Raw genomic sequence first — 11,220 nt, forward strand, 5'->3', positions numbered from 1 at the left:
GAGAAAACATTAATTTGAAGCAGTAAACAGCTTTGTTTGTGTTTCTTGTGTCAAAATGTGTGACAATCCAATGTATTTGACTTATTGTAAGAGTTCAGAATGAATTTAGAGTGTTTAAACACCACTTATACCCATTTTGTCCCAAAACAGGTTAAAACCGAGAAAACATTGATTTGAAGCAGTAAATAGCTTTTTCACTGTTCCTAGGGTCAGAATGTGTGACATTCCAATGTATTTGACTAATTGTAAGAGTTCAGGATGAATTTGGAGTGTTTAGACAACACTTAAACCCGTTTTATCCCAAAACAAGCTTAAGCCGAGAAAACAGGCTAAAACCAAGAGAAAACATTTATTCGAAGCAGTAAAAAGCTTCTTTACTATTTCTAAGGTCAAAATATGTAACAATCTAATGCATTTGACTAATTATAAGAGTTCAGGTTGAATTTGGAGTGGTTAGGGGGTGTTTAGACAACACTTAAACCCGTTTTATCCCAAAACAAGCTTAAACCGAGAAAACAGGCTAAAACCAGGAGAAAACATTTATTCGAAGCAGTAAAAAGCTTTGTTAGTCTTTCTAGGGTCAAAATATGTAACAATCTAATGCATTTGACTAATTATAAGAGTTCAGGTTGAATTTGGAGTGGTTAGACAACACTTATACCCATTTTGTCCCAAAACAGGCTTAAAACGAGAAAACAGGCTAAAACAGAGAAAACATTAATTTGAAGCAGTAAACAGCTTTGTTTGTGTTTCTTGTGTCAAAATGTGTGACAATCCAATGTATTTGACTTATTGTAAGAGTTCAGAATGAATTTGGAGTGTTTAGACACCACTTATACCCATTTTGTCCCGAAACAGGCTAAAACCGAGAAAACATTGATTTGAAGCAGTAAATAGCTTTTTTACTGTTCCTAGGGTCAGAATGTGTGACATTCCAATGTATTTGACTAATTGTAAGAGTTCAGGATGAATTTGGAGTGTTTAGATAACTCTTAAACCCGTTTTATCCCAAAACAAGCTTAAGCCGAGAAAACAGGCTAAAACCAAGAGAACACATTTATTCGAAGCAGTAAAAATCTTCTTTACTATTTCTAGGGTCAAAATATGTAACAATCTAATGCATTTGACTAATTATAAGAGTTCAGGTTGAATTTGGAGTGGTTAGGGGGTGTTTAGACAACACTTAAACCCGTTTTATCCCAAAACAAGCTTAAACCGAGAAAACAGGCTAAAACCAGGAGAAAACATTTATTCGAAGCAGTAAAAAGCTTTGTTAGTCTTTCTAGGGTCAAAATATGTAACAATCTAATGCATTTGACTAATTATAAGAGTTCAGGTTGAGTTTGGAGTGGTTAGACTATGAGTTTGGCACACCACCTTGGCCACCACCGTCCGTACAACCGTACGGACGTCCGTACGATCGACAACCTATGGGCTGACCAAGCCATCTCGTATCTCATAAGCCCAATCCACTAAGGAGAGCTCCCAACGATCTCCCTTCATCGAGATCCTTCTATTATAGCCGTTAGGCAACTTGCAAGTGGGAAGTCAAAGGTTTAGTCACATGTAGGAATAAGGAGATGTCGCTATCTCTCATTAATGTGCACATAGAACCCTAGGAAAGAATATCCTCTTTGTATAGCTCTATATATGGTTTGTAAGTATGTTCTAATTCAAGCAAGAAAAGAGTTTATTCTCTTTCTCCAACACTCTCTCTCTCAATCGTTCACTCTCCTCACTCTTTACACGATTTCACTCTCTTCCATAATCTCTTGATTACTCTACTCTCAAACTTACATGGTATCAGAGCAGATTTGATTCTGTTCTTGCCTCAAATCTCCATCACTCCCTTCCGCATTCTCTTTCTTGTTCTTGAAATTTCTTGTTCTTGAATCTTCTTTCTTTAACCGTTGGACAATAGCTTTAACCAACGGTCTCTTCATCTTTTTCCATGGAAACTACCAAAACTCTCATTGTTCCAGTTACTCTCAAGGGAGAGAATTACTTACTGTGGGCTAGAACCACAAAGACAGCCCTATGCGGCCGAGGACTTTGGTCCCATGTTGAGACGAGCGAAGCTCCTAGTGGCGAGACCACCAAAGACGGCAAGGATCTTGTCGATGAGAAGAACAAGTGGTTTCAAGAAGATCAGGGAGTCCTAGCTATCATTCAAAACTCCCTAGATGCACCTATACTTGAAGCTTACTCTTATTGCGAGACAGCAAAAGACTTGTGGGACACTCTCAAGAATGTTTTTGGGAATGTTACAAATGTAAACCGAATTTTTGAGATTAAGAGGGCCATCAACAACCTCAACCAAGAAGACATGGAGTTCACCAAGCACTTTGGGAAGTTTAGGTCCCTTTGGGCTGAACTAGAGATGCTCCGGCCGGCGACTATAGATCCGGCCATTCTGAATGAGAGGCGTGAACAAGATAAGGTGTTCGGCCTTCACTTGACCTTGAACCCCTCCTACAATGACCTTATCAAGCATATTCTACGGTCTGACAAGCTCCCTAGCCTTGATGATGTCTGTAACCAAATTCAAAAGGAGCATGGCTCCATGGGATTGTTTGGCGGCAAGGGAGAACTTGTGACCGCTAACAAAGCTGAGACGGCATCAGCAAACAAGGGCTACTACAAGCCGGAGGACAAGAACAACCCGCCATTTTGTGAGCATTGTAAGAAGCTTGGTCACTTCAAGAGCCGCTGCTGGATTCTACACCCTCATCTAGCACCACCGCCGGGTACCATCCGAGGTGGACGACCAAACCGCGGAGGACCACCGAGAGCTCATCAAGCAGTAGCCATGGGGGGGTCATCAATCTCTGAGCAACCTCAACAAGTGACCAGTGGAACTGCTCTTGCTGCAGCATCGTCCGAGCTGGTAAGGCGGTCCGACCTTGATGCGCTCATCAAAGCCATCAAAGAGGCCACCGGTAAGGCGTTTCTTGCCTCAAACAAAATTAAACCCCTCATAGTTGATTCTGGTGCATCCCATCACATGATTAGTGATTCTAGGCTAATTAGTGATATTAAACCTGCTAATGGTAATGTGATAATAGCAAATGGTGAGAAAGTACCAGTTAAAGGCATTGGAAACTTGAAACTATTTGATAAGGAGACTAAGGCATTTTATATGCCAAACTTTACTTCTAACTTGCTATCAGTTAAGAGAGCCACTACTGATTTAAATTGTTATGCTATATTTGGTCCTAACAATGTTCATTTTCAGGATATTGAGACAAGTAAGGTTCTTGGTCAAGGAGGATCCAAGGATGACCTCTATGTGCTTGAGGACTTGAACTTATCTTCTAATGTATCTTGTTTTAATTCAGTTATTATGAAACCTAGTGATTCTATTTTACATGCTAGGCTAGGACACCCTCACACAAGAGCTTTATCTTTAATATTTCCTAATGTTTCCTTTCAAAATGATGAGTGTGAGGCTTGTATTCTTGGTAAACATTGCAAGGCTGTTTTTCCTAAATCTATTACTATTTATGAAAAATGTTTTGATTTAATTCATTCTGATGTTTGGACATCTCCTTGCTTATCTAGAGATAATCAAAAATATTTTGTGACTTTTATTGATGAAAAATCAAAATATACTTGGATAACTTTGCTTCCCTCTAAGGATAGAGTTCTTGAGGCCTTTACTAATTTTCAAAATTATGTCACTAACCACTTTCATGCCAAGATTAAAATTTTGAGATCAGATAATGGTGGAGAGTACACAAGCCATGCCTTTAAGCAATATCTAGCCAAACATGGAATTCTTCACCAAACTAGTTGTCCTTACACACCACAACAAAATGGAGTGGCTGAGAGGAAGAATAGGCATCTGATGGAGGTAGCAAGGTCTATGATGTTTCACACAAGGGTTCCAAAGAGGTTTTGGGGAGATGCTGTGCTAGCCGCTTGTTATCTTATTAACCGCACACCAACAAAAATTCTAAAGGATGTGTCTCCATTTGAGGTATTAACTAATGACAAACCTACATTTGATCACTTACGAGTGTTTGGTTGTGTGTGCTATGTTTTGCGACCAGGTGAGCTAAGAGACAAGCTTGATGCAAAGAGTACAAAGGCTATGTTTCTTGGCTATTCTACTACACAAAAGGGGTATAAGTGCTATGAACCTACAACAAGGAGAATTCTAGTATCTCGTGATGTCAAGTTCATGGAGACACACGGCTTTTATGACGAGAAGAATTGGGATGAGCTCCGTAATCTCTCCGACTCTCCATCTGATCGGACGCGCAACCTCCGAGTAATTCTTGAGCGGCTAGGTCTTGAAAATGATAGGATCTCTACCGAGTCAGCCAGACCAACATCACCAGAACAATCTGAGCCATTCACTGAGCCTGATCCTGATATACATGCCGATGACCATACTGAGCAGCATGAGGAGTCACCCGCGGACATCACGGCCGAAACAACCGAGGAGTCGGCCGAACAGCTTGAGGAAATCATAACTCCGGGACGGGCCAACTCCGAAGCTGGGGCTGTAGTTCCTCTTAGGCGCAGCCAACGTATCAAGTATCCTCCTAGTCATTGGAAGAACACCCGTGTGTACTACAACAACATGGCCGTTGCTCATCCGATTCAGGCCGTGTGCACCTTAGCTCATTTTCCGATAGAGCATCAAGTGTTTCTTGGCCATATTGATGAGCATTGGATCCCCAAGACCTATGATGAGGCTAAGCAGCACAAGGTATGGAGAGATGCGGTGGACGCCGAGAATACGGCCATGGTGCAAAATCACACATGGGACGAGGCTGACTTACCCAAGGGCAAGAAGGCTGTCACATCTCGGTATATCTTCACAATCAAATATAAGAGCAATGGGGAGATAGAACGGTATAAGGCACGCCTTGTAGCCCGGGGATTCACGCAAACGTATGGGGAGGACTATCTTGATACGTTTGCTCCGGTGGCCAAACTTCACACTGTTCGAGTGGTTCTCTCTCTTGCCACAAATCTTGATTGGGAGCTATGGCAAATGGATGTGAAGAACGCCTTCCTACAAGGCGAGCTCGAAGATGAAGTGTATATGCGGCCACCACCGGGCCTAGAAGACACCATTGGTCCGGGGAAGGTTCTCAAGCTCAACAAAGCCATCTATGGACTAAAGCAGTCGCCAAGGGCGTGGTACCACAAGCTGAGCACAATCCTCCTTGACAAAGGCTTTCGCAAATCCGAGGCTGATCACACACTATTTACCTCACCAAGCACCAAAGGTATAGTAGTCATCCTAGTGTATGTTGATGATATCATCATCACTGGGAGTGACTCGGTAGGTATTCAAAACACTAAAACCTTCTTGAAATCAGTCTTTGATATTAAGGACCTTGGAGAGTTGAAATATTTTCTTGGGATAGAAATATGTAGATCAAAGGAAGGTTTATTTCTATCACAAAGAAAATATGCTCTTGACTTGTTAAATGAGACAGGAAAATTAGGTTCAAAGGCAGTGGCATCACCTCTTGAAGAGAACTACAAGGCTGGAGGACAGGGGGAGCTTGAGCAGGCACCATACAAGGACGTTGGTCGCTACCGGCGCCTAGTAGGTAAGTTAATCTATTTAACTATAACACGGCCTGATATTTGCTTTGCTGTGAACCAGGTGAGCCAGCACATGAACAATCCAACTGTCCATCATTGGAACATGGTCGACCGAATCCTTAAATACATCAAGGGCTCACCGGGACAAGGCATTTGGATGGGCCGCAACAAGAACACCGAGTTGGTAGGATATTGCGACGCTGACTATGCTGGAGACCGTGGAGACCGTCGCTCCACAACTGGCTATTGCACATTCCTTGGAGGCAACCTGATCACATGGAAGAGCAAGAAACAAAAGGTCGTATCGCTTTCAAGTGCCGAATCCGAGTATAGGGCCATGCGCAAACTCACAACTGAACTAATGTGGCTCAAAGCACTCCTCAAGGATTTAGGAGTGGAAATCACAAGTCCTATCACCATGCATTGTGACAATGAAGCTGCCATTCACATAGCAACCAATTCAGTGTTTCATGAGAGGACCAAACATATTGAGGTGGACTGTCATAAGGTGCGAGAGCAAATCAAGCTTGGAGTTGTCCTACCATGTCACACCGAGAGCAAGGAACAACTCGCTGACATCCTCACCAAAGCTGCAAGTCCCCAAGTGTGCGAATATATTCACTCGAAGCTCGGCCTTATAGACCTCACTCGGCCATGAGTCTTTCACAAGGCACCTACACTCTTTTTCCCTTATGTATAGTTTTTCCCATGAGGTTTTCTATACTAAGGTTTTTTTAATGAGGTGGGTGCCTCGACTGTCAAGCTTGCCTGATCATCTAAGTCAAGCTTGAGGGGGAGTATGAGTTTGGCACACCACCTTGGCCACCACCGTCCGTACAACCGTACGGACGTCCGTACGATCGACAACCTATGGGCTGACCAAGCCATCTCGTATCTCATAAGCCCAATCCACTAAGGAGAGCTCCCAACGATCTCCCTTCATCGAGATCCTTCTATTATAGCCGTTAGGCAACTTGCAAGTGGGAAGTCAAAGGTTTAGTCACATGTAGGAATAAGGAGATGTCGCTATCTCTCATTAATGTGCACATAGAACCCTAGGAAAGAATATCCTCTTTGTATAGCTCTATATATGGTTTGTAAGTATGTTCTAATTCAAGCAAGAAAAGAGTTTATTCTCTTTCTCCAACACTCTCTCTCTCAATCGTTCACTCTCCTCACTCTTTACACGATTTCACTCTCTTCCATAATCTCTTGATTACTCTACTCTCAAACTTACATAGACAACACTTATACCCATTTTGTCCGAAAACAGGCTTAAAACGAGAAAACAGGCTAAAACAGAGAAAACATTAATTTGAAGCAGTAAACAGCTTTGTTTGTGTTTCTTGTGTCAAAATGTGTGACAATCCAATGTATTTGACTTATTGTAAGAGTTCAGAATGAATTTGGAGTGTTTAGACACCACTTATACCCATTTTGTCCCGACACAGGCTAAAACCGAGAAAACATTGATTTGAAGCAGTAAATAGCTTTTTTACTGTTCCTAGGGTCAGAATGTGTGACATTCCAATGTATTTGACTAATGGGAAGAGTTCAGGATGAATTTGGAGTGTTTAGATAACTCTTAAACCTGTTTTATCCCAAAACAAGCTTAAGCCGAGAAAACAGGCTAAAACCAAAAGAAAACATTTATTCGAAGCAGTAAAAAGCTTCTTTATTATTTCTAGGGTCAAATATGTAACAATCTAATGCATTTGACTAATTATAAGAGTTCAGGTTGAATTTGGAGTGGTTAGACAACACTTATACCCATTTTGTCCCAAAACAGGCTTAAAACGAGAAAACAGGCTAAAACCGAGAAAAATTAATTTGAAGCAGTAAACAGCTTTGTTTGTGTTTATTATATCAAAATGTGTGACAATCCAATGTATTTGACTTATTGTAAGAGTTTAGAATGAATTTGGAGTGTTTAGACACCACTTATACCGATTTTGTCCCGAAACAGGCTAATACCGAGAAAACATTGATTCGAAGCACTAAACAGCTTTGTTACTGTTCCTAGGGTCAGAATGTGTGACAATCCAATGTATTTGACTAATTTTAAGAGTTTGGGATGAATTTGGAGTGTTTAGACAACACTTAAACCCGTTTTATCCCAAAACAAGCTTAAACCGAGAAAACAGGCTAAAACCAGGAGAAAACATTTATTCGAAGCAGTAAAAAGCTTTGTTAGTCTTCCTAGGGTCAAAATATGTAACAATCTAATGCATTTGACTAATTATAAGAGTTCAGGTTGAATTTGGAGTGGTTAGACAACACTTATACCCATTTTGTCCCAAAACAGGCTTAAAACGAAAAAACAGGCTAAAACAGAGAAAACATTAATTTGAAGCAGTAAACAGCTTTGTTTGTGTTTCTTGTGTCAAAATGTGTGACAATCCAATGTATTTGACTTATTGTAAGAGTTCAGAATGAATTTGGAGTGTTTAGACACCACTTATACCCATTTTGTCTCAAAACAGGCTAAAACCGAGAAAACATTGATTTGAAGCAGTAAATAGCTTTTTCACTGTTCCTAGGGTCAGAATGTGTGACATTCCAATGTATTTGACTAATTGTAAGAGTTCAGGATGAATTTGGAGTGTTTAGACAACACTTAAACCCGTTTTATCCCAAAACAAGCTTAAGCCGAGAAAACAGGCTAAAACCAAGAGAAAACATTTATTCGAAGCAGTAAAAAGCTATGTTACTCTTTCTAGGGTCAAAATTTGTAACAATCTAATACATTTGACTAATTATAAGGGTTCAGGTTGAATTTGGAGTGGTTAGACAACACTTATACCCATTTTGTCCCAAAACAAGCTTAAAACGAGAAAACAGGCTAAAACAGAGAAAACATTAATTTGAAGCAGTAAACAGCTTTGTTTGTGTTTCTTATGTCAAAATGTGTGACAATCCAATGTATTTGACTTATTGTAAGAGTTCGGAATGAATTTGGAGTGTTTAGACACCACTTATACCCATTTTGTCCCAAAACAGGCTAATACCGAGAAAACATTGATTCGAAGCACTAAACAGCTTTGTTACTGTTCCTAGGGTCAGAATGTGTGACAATCCAATGTATTTGAATAATTGTAAGAGTTTGGGATGAATTTGGAGTGTTTAGACAACACTTAAACCCGTTTTATCCCAAAACAAGCTTAAACCGAGAAAACAGGCTAAAACCAGGAGAAAAACATTTATTCGAAGCAGTAAAAAGCTTTGTTAGTCTTCCTAGGGTCAAAATATGTTACAATCTAATGCATTTGACTAATTATAAGAGTTCAGGTTGAATTTGGAGTGGTTAGACAACACTTATACACATTTTGTCCCAAAACAGGCTTAAAACGAGAAAACAGGCTAAAACAGAGAAAACATTAATTTGAAGCAGTAAACAGCTTTGTTTGTGTTTCTTGTGTCAAAATGTGTGACAATCCAATGTATTTGACTTATTGTAAGAGTTCAGAATGAATTTGGAGTGTTTAGACACCACTTATACCCATTTTGTCCCAAAACAGGTTAAAACCGAGAAAACATTGATTTGAAGCAGTAAATAGCTTTTTCACTGTTCCTAGGGTCAGAATGTGTGACATTCCAATGTATTTGACTAATTGTAAGAGTTCAGGATGAATTTGGAGTGTTTAGACAACACTTAAACCCGTTTTATCCCAAAACAAGCTTAAGCCGAGAAAACAGGCTAAAACCAAGAGAAAACATTTATTCGAAGCAGTAAAAAGCTTCTTTACTATTTCTAAGGTCAAAATATGTAACAATCTAATGCATTTGACTAATTATAAGAGTTCAGGTTGAATTTGGAGTGGTTAGGGGGTGTTTAGACAACACTTAAACCCGTTTTATCCCAAAACAAGCTTAAACCGAGAAAACAGGCTAAAACCAGGAGAAAACATTTATTCGAAGCAGTAAAAAGCTTTGTTAGTCTTTCTAGGGTCAAAATATGTAACAATCTAATGCATTTGACTAATTATAAGAGTTCAGGTTGAATTTGGAGTGGTTAGACAACACTTATACCCATTTTGTCCCAAAACAGGCTTAAAACGAGAAAACAGGCTAAAACAGAGAAAACATTAATTTGAAGCAGTAAACAGCTTTGTTTGTGTTTCTTGTGTCAAAATGTGTGACAATCCAATGTATTTGACTTATTGTAAGAGTTCAGAATGAATTTGGAGTGTTTAGACACCACTTATACCCATTTTGTCCCGAAACAGGCTAAAACCGAGAAAACATTGATTTGAAGCAGTAAATAGCTTTTTTACTGTTCCTAGGGTCAGAATGTGTGACATTCCAATGTATTTGACTAATTGTAAGAGTTCAGGATGAATTTGGAGTGTTTAGATAACTCTTAAACCCGTTTTATCCCAAAACAAGCTTAAGCCGAGAAAACAGGCTAAAACCAAGAGAAAACATTTATTCGAAGCAGTAAAAATCTTCTTTACTATTTCTAGGGTCAAAATATGTAACAATCTAATGCATTTGACTAATTATAAGAGTTCAGGTTGAATTTGGAGTGGTTAGGGGGTGTTTAGACAACACTTAAACCCGTTTTATCCCAAAACAAGCTTAAACCGAGAAAACAGGCTAAAACCAGGAGAAAACATTTATTCGAAGCAGTAAAAAGCTTTGTTAGTCTTTCTAGGGTCAAAATATGTAACAATCTAATGCATTTGACTAATTATAAGAGTTCAGGTTGAGTTTGGAGTGGTTAGACAACACTTATACCCATTTTGTCCGAAAACAGGCTTAAAACGAGAAAACAGGCTAAAACAGAGAAAACATTAATTTGAAGCAGTAAACAGCTTTGTTTGTGTTTCTTGTGTCAAAATGTGTGACAATCCAATGTATTTGACTTATTGTAAGAGTTCAGAATGAATTTGGAGTGTTTAGACACCACTTATACCCATTTTGTCCCAAAACAGGTTAAAACCGAGAAAACATTGATTTGAAGCAGTAAATAGCTTTTTCACTGTTCCTAGGGTCAGAATGTGTGACATTCCAATGTATTTGACTAATTGTAAGAGTTCAGGATGAATTTGGAGTGTTTAGACAACACTTAAACCCGTTTTATCCCAAAACAAGCTTAAGCCGAGAAAACAGGCTAAAACCAAGAGAAAACATTTATTCGAAGCAGTAAAAAGCTTCTTTACTATTTCTAAGGTCAAAATATGTAACAATCTAATGCATTTGACTAATTATAAGAGTTCAGGTTGAATTTGGAGTGGTTAGGGGGTGTTTAGACAACACTTAAACCCGTTTTATCCCAAAACAAGCTTAAACCGAGAAAACAGGCTAAAACCAGGAGAAAACATTTATTCGAAGCAGTAAAAAGCTTTGTTAGTCTTTCTAGGGTCAAAATATGTAACAATCTAATGCATTTGACTAATTATAAGAGTTCAGGTTGAATTTGGAGTGGTTAGACAACACTTATACCCATTTTGTCCCAAAACAGGCTTAAAACGAGAAAACAGGCTAAAACAGAGAAAACATTAATTTGAAGCAGTAAACAGCTTTGTTTGTGTTTCTTGTGTCAAAATGTGTGACAATCCAATGTATTTGACTTATTGTAAGAGTTCAGAATGAATTTGGAGTGTTTAGACACCACTTATACCCATTTTGTCCCGAAACAGGCTAAAACCG

The sequence above is a fragment of the Camelina sativa genome, chromosome 11 (assembly GCF_030686135.1).
Source record: "Camelina sativa cultivar CO46 ecotype springtype chromosome 11, ASM3068613v1".
NCBI classification, from domain to species: domain Eukaryota; kingdom Viridiplantae; phylum Streptophyta; class Magnoliopsida; order Brassicales; family Brassicaceae; genus Camelina; species Camelina sativa.